Source organism: Saccopteryx bilineata, chromosome 9 (assembly GCF_036850765.1).
Source record: "Saccopteryx bilineata isolate mSacBil1 chromosome 9, mSacBil1_pri_phased_curated, whole genome shotgun sequence".
NCBI lineage: Eukaryota > Metazoa > Chordata > Mammalia > Chiroptera > Emballonuridae > Saccopteryx > Saccopteryx bilineata.
Genome location: NC_089498.1, coordinates 95738159 through 95746253, shown reverse-complemented (window position 1 = coordinate 95746253; position 8095 = coordinate 95738159).

Here is an 8095-nt window from a genome sequence, read left to right as displayed (position 1 = left end):
TATTTTCTTACAATATTTTGTATTTCTGTTGTGTCAGTTGTTATTTCTCCACTCTCATTTCTAATTTTATTTATTTGAGTCCTCTCTCTTTTTTTCTTGGTGAGTCTAGTTAAAGGTTCATTGATCTTGTATACTTTTTCAAAGAACCAGCTCCTAGTTTCATTGATCCTCTGTATTGTTTCTTTAGTCTCTATGTCATTTATTTCTGCTCTGATCTTTATTATTTCCTTTCTTCTACTACATTTGGGCTTTACTTGCTGTTCTTTTTCTAGTTCTTTTAGATGCAGGGTTAAGTTGTTTATTTGAGCTTGTTCTAGCTTCTTAACATGTGCCTGTAGCGCTATAAACTTCCCTCTCAGTACTGCTTTTGCTGTGTCCCATAAATTTTCTGTTGTTGTATGCTCATTATCATTCGTTTCTAGAAATTTTTTTATTTCTTCTTTGATCCCATTCTTAATCTATTTGTTATTTAACAACCTGCTATTAAGTTTCCATGTGTTTGAGAACTTCTGAGTTTTTCTGTTGTGGTTGATTTCTAGTTTCATGCCATTGTGATCTGAGAAAGTGCTTGATATGATTTTAATGTTCTTAAATTTGTTGAGACCACTTTTGTGCCCTAACATGTGGTCTATCCTAGAGAATGTGCCATGAGCACTTGAAAAGACTGTATATTCTGCTGCTTTAGGGTGAAAGTTCTGCAGATATCTATTAAATCCAGTTGATCTAGTGTGTCTTTTCAGTTTGCTGTTTCTTTGTTAATTTTCTTTCTTGAGGATCTATCTAGTGATGTTATTGAAATCCCCTACTATTATAGTATTGCTGTTGATCTCACCCTTAATATCCATCAAAGTCTGCTTTATATATTTAGGTGCTCCTATATTAGGTGTGTAGATATTTATAATAGTTATATCTTCTTGTTGGATTGTTGCCTTTATTATTATATAGTGGCCTTCTTTATCTCTTACTATATCCTTGGTTTTAAAGTCCATTTTGTCTGATATAAGTATTGCTACCCCAGCCTTTCTTTCATTTGCATTTGCATGAAATGTTTTTTTCCATCCTTTTACCTTCAGTCTATGTGCATCTTTTGTTTTAAGGTGTGTCTTTTATAGACAGCATATGTATGGGTCCTGTTTTCTTATCCAGGCAATTATCCTATGTTTTTGATTGGATCATTTAATCCATTTACGTTTAAGGTTATTATTGATATGTAGTTTTTATTGCCATTTTATTCTTTAAAGCTGTATTCCTCTTTTGCTATATTCTTTTCCCACTTTGATCTGTTTACAACAGGCCCCTTAATATTTCCTGTAGCATTGGTTTGCTTTTAATGAATTCCTTGAGGGAATTTTTTTGTCTAGGGAGCTTTTTATTTGTCCTTCAATATTAAATAATAGCCTTGCTAGATAATGTAGTCTTGGTTGTAGGTTCTTGTTCTGCATTACTTTGAATATTTTTTGCCATTCTCTTCTGGCCTCAAGTGTTTCTGTTGAGAAGTCTTATGGGGGCTCTTTTGTAGGTGATAGCCTTTTTTTCTGTTACAGCTTTTAATATTTTTTCTTTATTATTTAGCTTTCATATTTTAATTATGATGTGTATGTGTCTTGGTGTAGGTTTCTTTGGGTTTCTCTTTAATGGAATTCTCTGTCCTTGAACTTGTAACACCCTTCCTTGCATAAATTTAGGGAAGTTTTCAGCTATGATTTGATTGAATAAAGTTTGTATTCTTTGTTCTTTCTCTTCTTCTTTAGGAACCCCTATGATGCGGATGTAATTTCTCTTCATGTTGTCACACAGCTCTTTCAGAATTTTCTCAGACTTTTTGAGTCTCTTTTCTTTTTTTCTCTGCTTTCATGCCTTCATTCAACTTGTCCTCCAACTTCTTGATTCGATCCTCAGCTCCATCCATCCTGTTTTTAATTCCTTCCATTGTGGTCTTCATTTCTGGTATTGTATTTGTCATCTCCAACTGATTCTTTTTTAATATTTCAATATCCTTTTTTATACTTGCTATTTCTTTATTTAGGTGTTCGTAATGACCATCCATTGTTGTTCTAAGATCCCTAAGCATTCTTACAATCATTATTTTGAACTCTGTATCTAGAAGTTTGTTTATTTCCATATCACTCAGTTCATTTCCTGGAGATTTCTCTTGTGGTTTCATTTGGATTGCACTTCTCTGTCTTCTCATTATGTCTTTGTGTTTGGATGTGTTGTTTGTAGGGCTGGTTGAGTCTAGGCTTGGTGTTGTCTGCCTCCAGTTTTCAATTGTGTTATTTCTAGGTCTTCTTGTGTTGGTATCAGCTATTATTTGTAATCTACTTTTGGATTTGGGCCTCTTTGTAATCTTGATTTGTTTGTTTTCTTAACAGATGATAGTCTTGTTTACTGATCTCAGCAGGGGGCTTATTTGAAACTGTATTCAGGAATGCAGTAGCTGTAACCTGAGACTCTGAAGGTTTCTTCTACTAGTTACTTACACTGAATGCAGGGTGTTTTTTCAGCTTTTGTACAGTGAGGTGTATCTCAGATCTCCATGTAGACCTGAGTTACTGCCCCTCAACTCCACTTATTGTTTTCAGCTGTGTCTTGGAGCTGGAGAGATGTCTGGAGATCTGTGACCTGGAAGCACTTTTTCTTTTGTTTTTCAAAGGATCAGCCCCTCCGTCAGCTATGGCCACCTTCAGCACTGGATTAGTCAGCTTCTCAGGCCATCCCCTGCATTCCTGTGGCACTCACCATATGTTTCTCTCTCCCCCCTTTCTTTTTGGAAGACAATTCGGCCCTTTCAACACACCTTGCACCTTGTTTCCTGGTCACCAGACAAGTGGCTGTGACTAGTATTTTCTGCTCTTTTCCTTGTTCCTGTAAGCAGGGGAGATTCAGGTGCTCTCTACCAGGTTTATTGTGGCTTCTTCTTTGCTCCTTGATTTTTGAGAACTGTTCTTGTAGTCCAGGGTTGGTTTTTCATGTTCATTGTTCATAAATTAGTTTGTAATCCAGTTCGGTGGTGTGAGCTGAAATTCTGTGTGTCTGCCTACTCCACTGCCATCTTTAGGTCTCCCTTGTTTTCTCTTTGGTGCGTGCATTTTAAGTGAGAAGAGGGGAGGTGGTGAGACAGGTTCCTACATGCACCTCAACTGGGATCTACGCAGCAACCCCTGTCTGGGGCTGGTGCTTTGCTCATCTGGGGCTATGCTTGCAACCAAGCTATTTTTTTTAGTGCCTTATGGCAGAGCCATCCTTAATGCTGGGGCTGATATGCTCAAACCAATCAAGCCATGGCTGTGGGAGGGGGGGAGAGAGAGAGAGAGAGAGAGAGAGAAAGAGATATGGAGGTCACTTCTCTTGTGTGCTCTGACCAGGAATTGAGCCTGGGACATCCACATGCCAGGTTGACTCTATACCACAGAGCCAAACAGCCATGGATTTTAGTGGTTTTAATTAAGCATTTTATATGATATTGTAAATTTATTGAACAAAATAAACAAACGAAATAGAAACAGACTCATAGATACTGAAATACTTTTTTTTGTCTTCTTATCTTGTCTGCCTTCTTGTTTGTTTCTATGCATTAGGTAGTGAGGAAGGAGGGGCAGGACCGTTTTCCCTAAGAAGGAAGAAATGAAAAGAATACAAGGGAATAAAGTCAGCTGGGGTAACCAAGTCAGCCAGTGATAAATTATCTATATCCCATAGTTACAATACAAAACAAGAATAGCAAGATCTGTATGTAACTATGACCATTGATCTGGAAACCCTTTCTCACTTGTTTACTCCACTGAATCTTTCTCTCCCTTCTCCTTGAGTCCTGGGAAACCTTAAACAAAGAAATACCATGCACATTGCTTAGATACTGTACAGGTATATAATCTATAAGAAAATCAACTTCTGGGAGCCTGTGTTTTGGAGCTACAAACCTCACGTGCTTCGCCGGTTTAATGAATTCTCCTTCCTTTAATAATTGAGTTATCTGAGTGTCTATCCTCTGTCAGGTCACTTCATGCAATAGTAGAGCTGCTGCAGCTTCTGGTCTTGTCAGAGTAACCTAATGCAGCAGGTGCCCTGTAAGGCCCTCCAGTTTATCCAGTTTGGATGCTTCATGTGTACCTCCAATGCAGACTGTATGAACATTCCTGTGTTGTTAAATCTTAATTGCTGTTGACACATCAATGGGAGGGATTTACTCCCAGACCAACTAGCTACTAGGATTGGCTGCAACTACCATGGAGGATCTGCTTTGCAGGGGCTGACCTCATGGAGCAGAAATTACTTCTGCAAGGCTCAGACATCCACACTTAGTCTACCCCTTGAATATATCCCTCATGGAGATGGTGGGGTGGTGTTTCAGCATGATCTAAAGCTGTACACCAGGTGTGCTGGCTCTAGGGCCTCCTGGGAGGTGCAGGCCAAGGTCAGCCACCACCTGTGTCCTGTCAGAAGCCACCTGGAATGAGTTACAAAGCAATCTGCAGGTGGCTGCTACCTGTGCTAGACTTGGAGGTGCCTGGGAGAGGCTAAGGTGTGAACCAAGGCTGGTTGCTGCCAGGCCTGGGGTCACTTAGCAGGAGATACAGGGCAAGTGAAGGCCAGATGCTGCTTGTTTGAGAGATTTTAGGAAAATCTGAAGCAGAAGAGCCAGGGCAAGCCATTACAATTTAAAAAGCCACTGAAAACAGCTTGGGTGATCCTATAGGTTGTGTGGGTGGGGATCTATGGGAATCACCAGGTTGAGGCAAAAGTGTTAGGTTGATGCAGACTGAGATATGGCACTCCCCTGCCTGCTCTGTGGTGGGAGGAAGGCTCAGTTAAGGAACAGAGGCCATGCCAGCACTTCTGTCTAGAAGAAAGCTGCTTCTCCAGCCCTCATCCTGAAGCCAGACAATTTAGTTCCCCCCAGTGTATCCCTGGTGCATTTTAGACTGCTACCCCATGTTGGAGCTCAGAGCGAGTGAGTCCAAGTAAGTCCATGCGTGTGCCCTTCAGGAAAAACACCCAGCAATTCAGCAGAATTCTTCTCATTTTACCGCAATCTCTGTTGATTGGTTTTCACAACCAGAGTTACAGGTACTTCTCTTCCAGGAACTGAAACCCTGAGCTGGGGGTTTTGGTGTGAGTCTGGGCTTCCTGGCTCCTTAAGGGAACCTCCCCAGCTGAGATATCCTTCCCGGTTTTTAACTGCCACACGTGGGTGTAGGACCAGCCCTGGTTCGTGTCTACATCCCTCCTACCAGTCTCGATGTGGCTTCTTTATGTCCTTAGACACAGGACTTCTGTTTAGCTAGACTTCAGGCAATTCTGAATGATTAAATGTGGTCATGGAGGTTTTGAGTACAGTACTGTGTTTACCTACACCACCATCTTGACTGGAAGCCCAAGAATTCCATAATCTTATTAGGTTTCTGCCTTTTAGTAATGCCTCTGGGTTGTAAACTTCACAAGTGTTTCTCAACACTATATTTGAAACTCATTATTTCCTTTCATTTAATAAGCTATCTACTGAGTCTGAAGTTCTGGAAACAATTTCTCTATTGGTACTGTCTGTTAAAAGTATGTCAGTAATCACCTTACCAAGCAAGCCTTCCTTTCTTACATTCACCTGAGTCTTACTTCTCTCCCCTGACTGCTTTCCAGACTCTGCCAAAGCACTCCCCATTTTCATGTCACCACCCAAATCCCTTGCTGCTCAGTCTGTGATTTTTTAGATTTAAAATATTCTGCCTTCTTGACAATCCTATCCTCAAGCCTGGATCCATAATTTGTAGGGTCTGGGGCCAAATGAAAATGGGGTTCCCTTGTTCAAGTAAAAAGGAAAAAGAATGCAATTAAAAATGTAAAACTACAAAGGGTTTTCTTTTTTTATATAAATAAATTTTAATTTTAATGGGATGACATCAATAAATCAGGGTACATATATTCAAAGAAAAGATTTCCAGTTATCTTCTCGTTTAGTTCTGTTGCATACCCATCACCCAAAGAGAGATCGTCCTCCGTCACCCTCTATCCAGTTTTCTTTGTACCCCTCCTCCTCCCCTTCCCCCTCTCCTACCCTCCCCCCACCCCCATAACCACCACACTCCTGTCCATGTCTCTTAGTCTCGCTTTTACGTCCCACCAATGCATGGACTCCTGCAGTTCTTGTTTTTTTCTGATTCGCTTATTTCACTCCGCATAATGTTATCAAGGTTCCACCATTCTTCTGTAAGTGATCCGATGTCATCATTTCTTCTAGCTGAATAGTATACCATGGTGTATATATGCCCCATCTTCTTTATCCAGTCTTCTATTTTTTTACAGTGATTAAAAGCCTTTAAGCAAACTCGTGGCCAATACAGCAAGAATCCATAAAAGAGTAGTGTCCTTAACATGTTCACCAAGTCCAAATTGGCCCCATCACCATGCCAAATCCCTGAAAAATGCAACCCAACCACAGTTCAGTCTGTTAGGAGCTGTCACAAGGAGCAGGAATCCAGGAAAAGTCCACACAGGAAAAGTCCACATGGCACTGGAATTGTTCTCACCATTCTATACTTTGCAGCTCATGTCCAAGTCCCAATGACTGCTGCTTCTAGCTAGTAATGATTCAGGTGGACTGGAAAAGCCATTTTCAGCATGCGTGGATATGGAGCTTCTGTTCTTCTCTGCCTGGAGAGTTGAGACCAGGTTGCTTTTCCCTGGAGCTCTGCAACTGTGGCATGGTAAAGAGAACCTTGGGATACACTAAGCTGGGTGGCAAAGGTAAATTCATAATACAAGTTGGCAAAAGGGGGAAAAAGAGCTCTAAATTAGGAGTAGGTCCCAGCCTGAAATATGAGTGGGACATTGAGGTAGGAGGGATAAAGGAAACACTATATATTAAGTAAAGCAGCAGAAAGTAGGATTATCAACCCTCACAACAGAGATCTTTGAGGGAAGAATAAAAAACCTGACTATTCAGGCAAAACATAGTTAAGTGGCCCTTGTGCAAATGAGATCAGTTTACCTGCTTCTTGGAAGAAATACCCTAGGCTCTTCCACAGTGTCATAGATGGGGCCGATGGCCCTGGGCACCTTCAGGCTTCAGTAGCAAACCCCAGCTTTCTGGGCAAGGTTAGGTCATAGGTGGCTGGAGCAGGGCTGAAAGAGACTGAACCCTCCCTTAGAGGAGCAAGGGGGAAGCCTACCTTCCAGTGTCCCTGTTTCCTCACAGCAGAGGCGTGTAAGCCTGGCAGGCTTTAGCTCAATGACCTTTCTTTCCACTATTGAAGCAGGACCCAGATGGCATCCTATGAGACCCCTTTGGGGCATTGTAGCCTTTAAGGGTGTATCCTAAAAGCTGGTAGTTCCCCTGATCTCTATTGGGCTTTTTCTGCTTCTAGCTATCTTAAAAGCCATTCTCAGAAGATCTCGCTGAGGGGTTTGAGAATCCCCATCCACCTATATAAATCTTTTCCATATATCTGGAGCTATTTGGAAAAAGACAAAACAGTGTTATTAGCTGGATCTAATAAAGAAGGTAATAGTTTGCAAGTGAAAAAGATTTGGTGTCTCCTGTTCATCAGCCTTCAAAAGAAATGTAAAAATTTTTTTAAGTAAAAAGCATGATATGGTAAACCCGTAGGAGTCATTGGCCTGGTGTGCAGGATGCCCGGGTTTGATTCCCGGCCAGAGCACTCAGGAGAAGCGCCCATCTACCCCTCCACCCCTCCCCCTCTCCCTTGTCTCAGTCTCTCACTTCCCCTCCCGCAGCCAAGGCTCCACCGGAGCAAAGCTACCCCGGGCACTAAGGATGGCCCCATGGGCTCTGCCCCAGTCGCTAGAATGGCTCTGGTTATAACAGAGCAACACCCCCGATGGGCAGAGCATTCCCCCCTGGTAGGCATGCCAGGTGGATCCCGGTCAGGTGCATGCGGGAGTCTTTCTGACTGCCTCCCCATTTCCATCCTCAGAAAAATACAAAAAATAAATAAATAAAAGAAAAAATACAAAAACAAAAAAAAAAAATGGGCATTCCCTTGTGTTAAAGCTCCAGGGAGCATGGAGTGAGCTTGAGTATGTCCTATGAAACTTGGAGCTCTATGTTGACATATAAGTCTTTGAAGAAGGAGCAACTGCT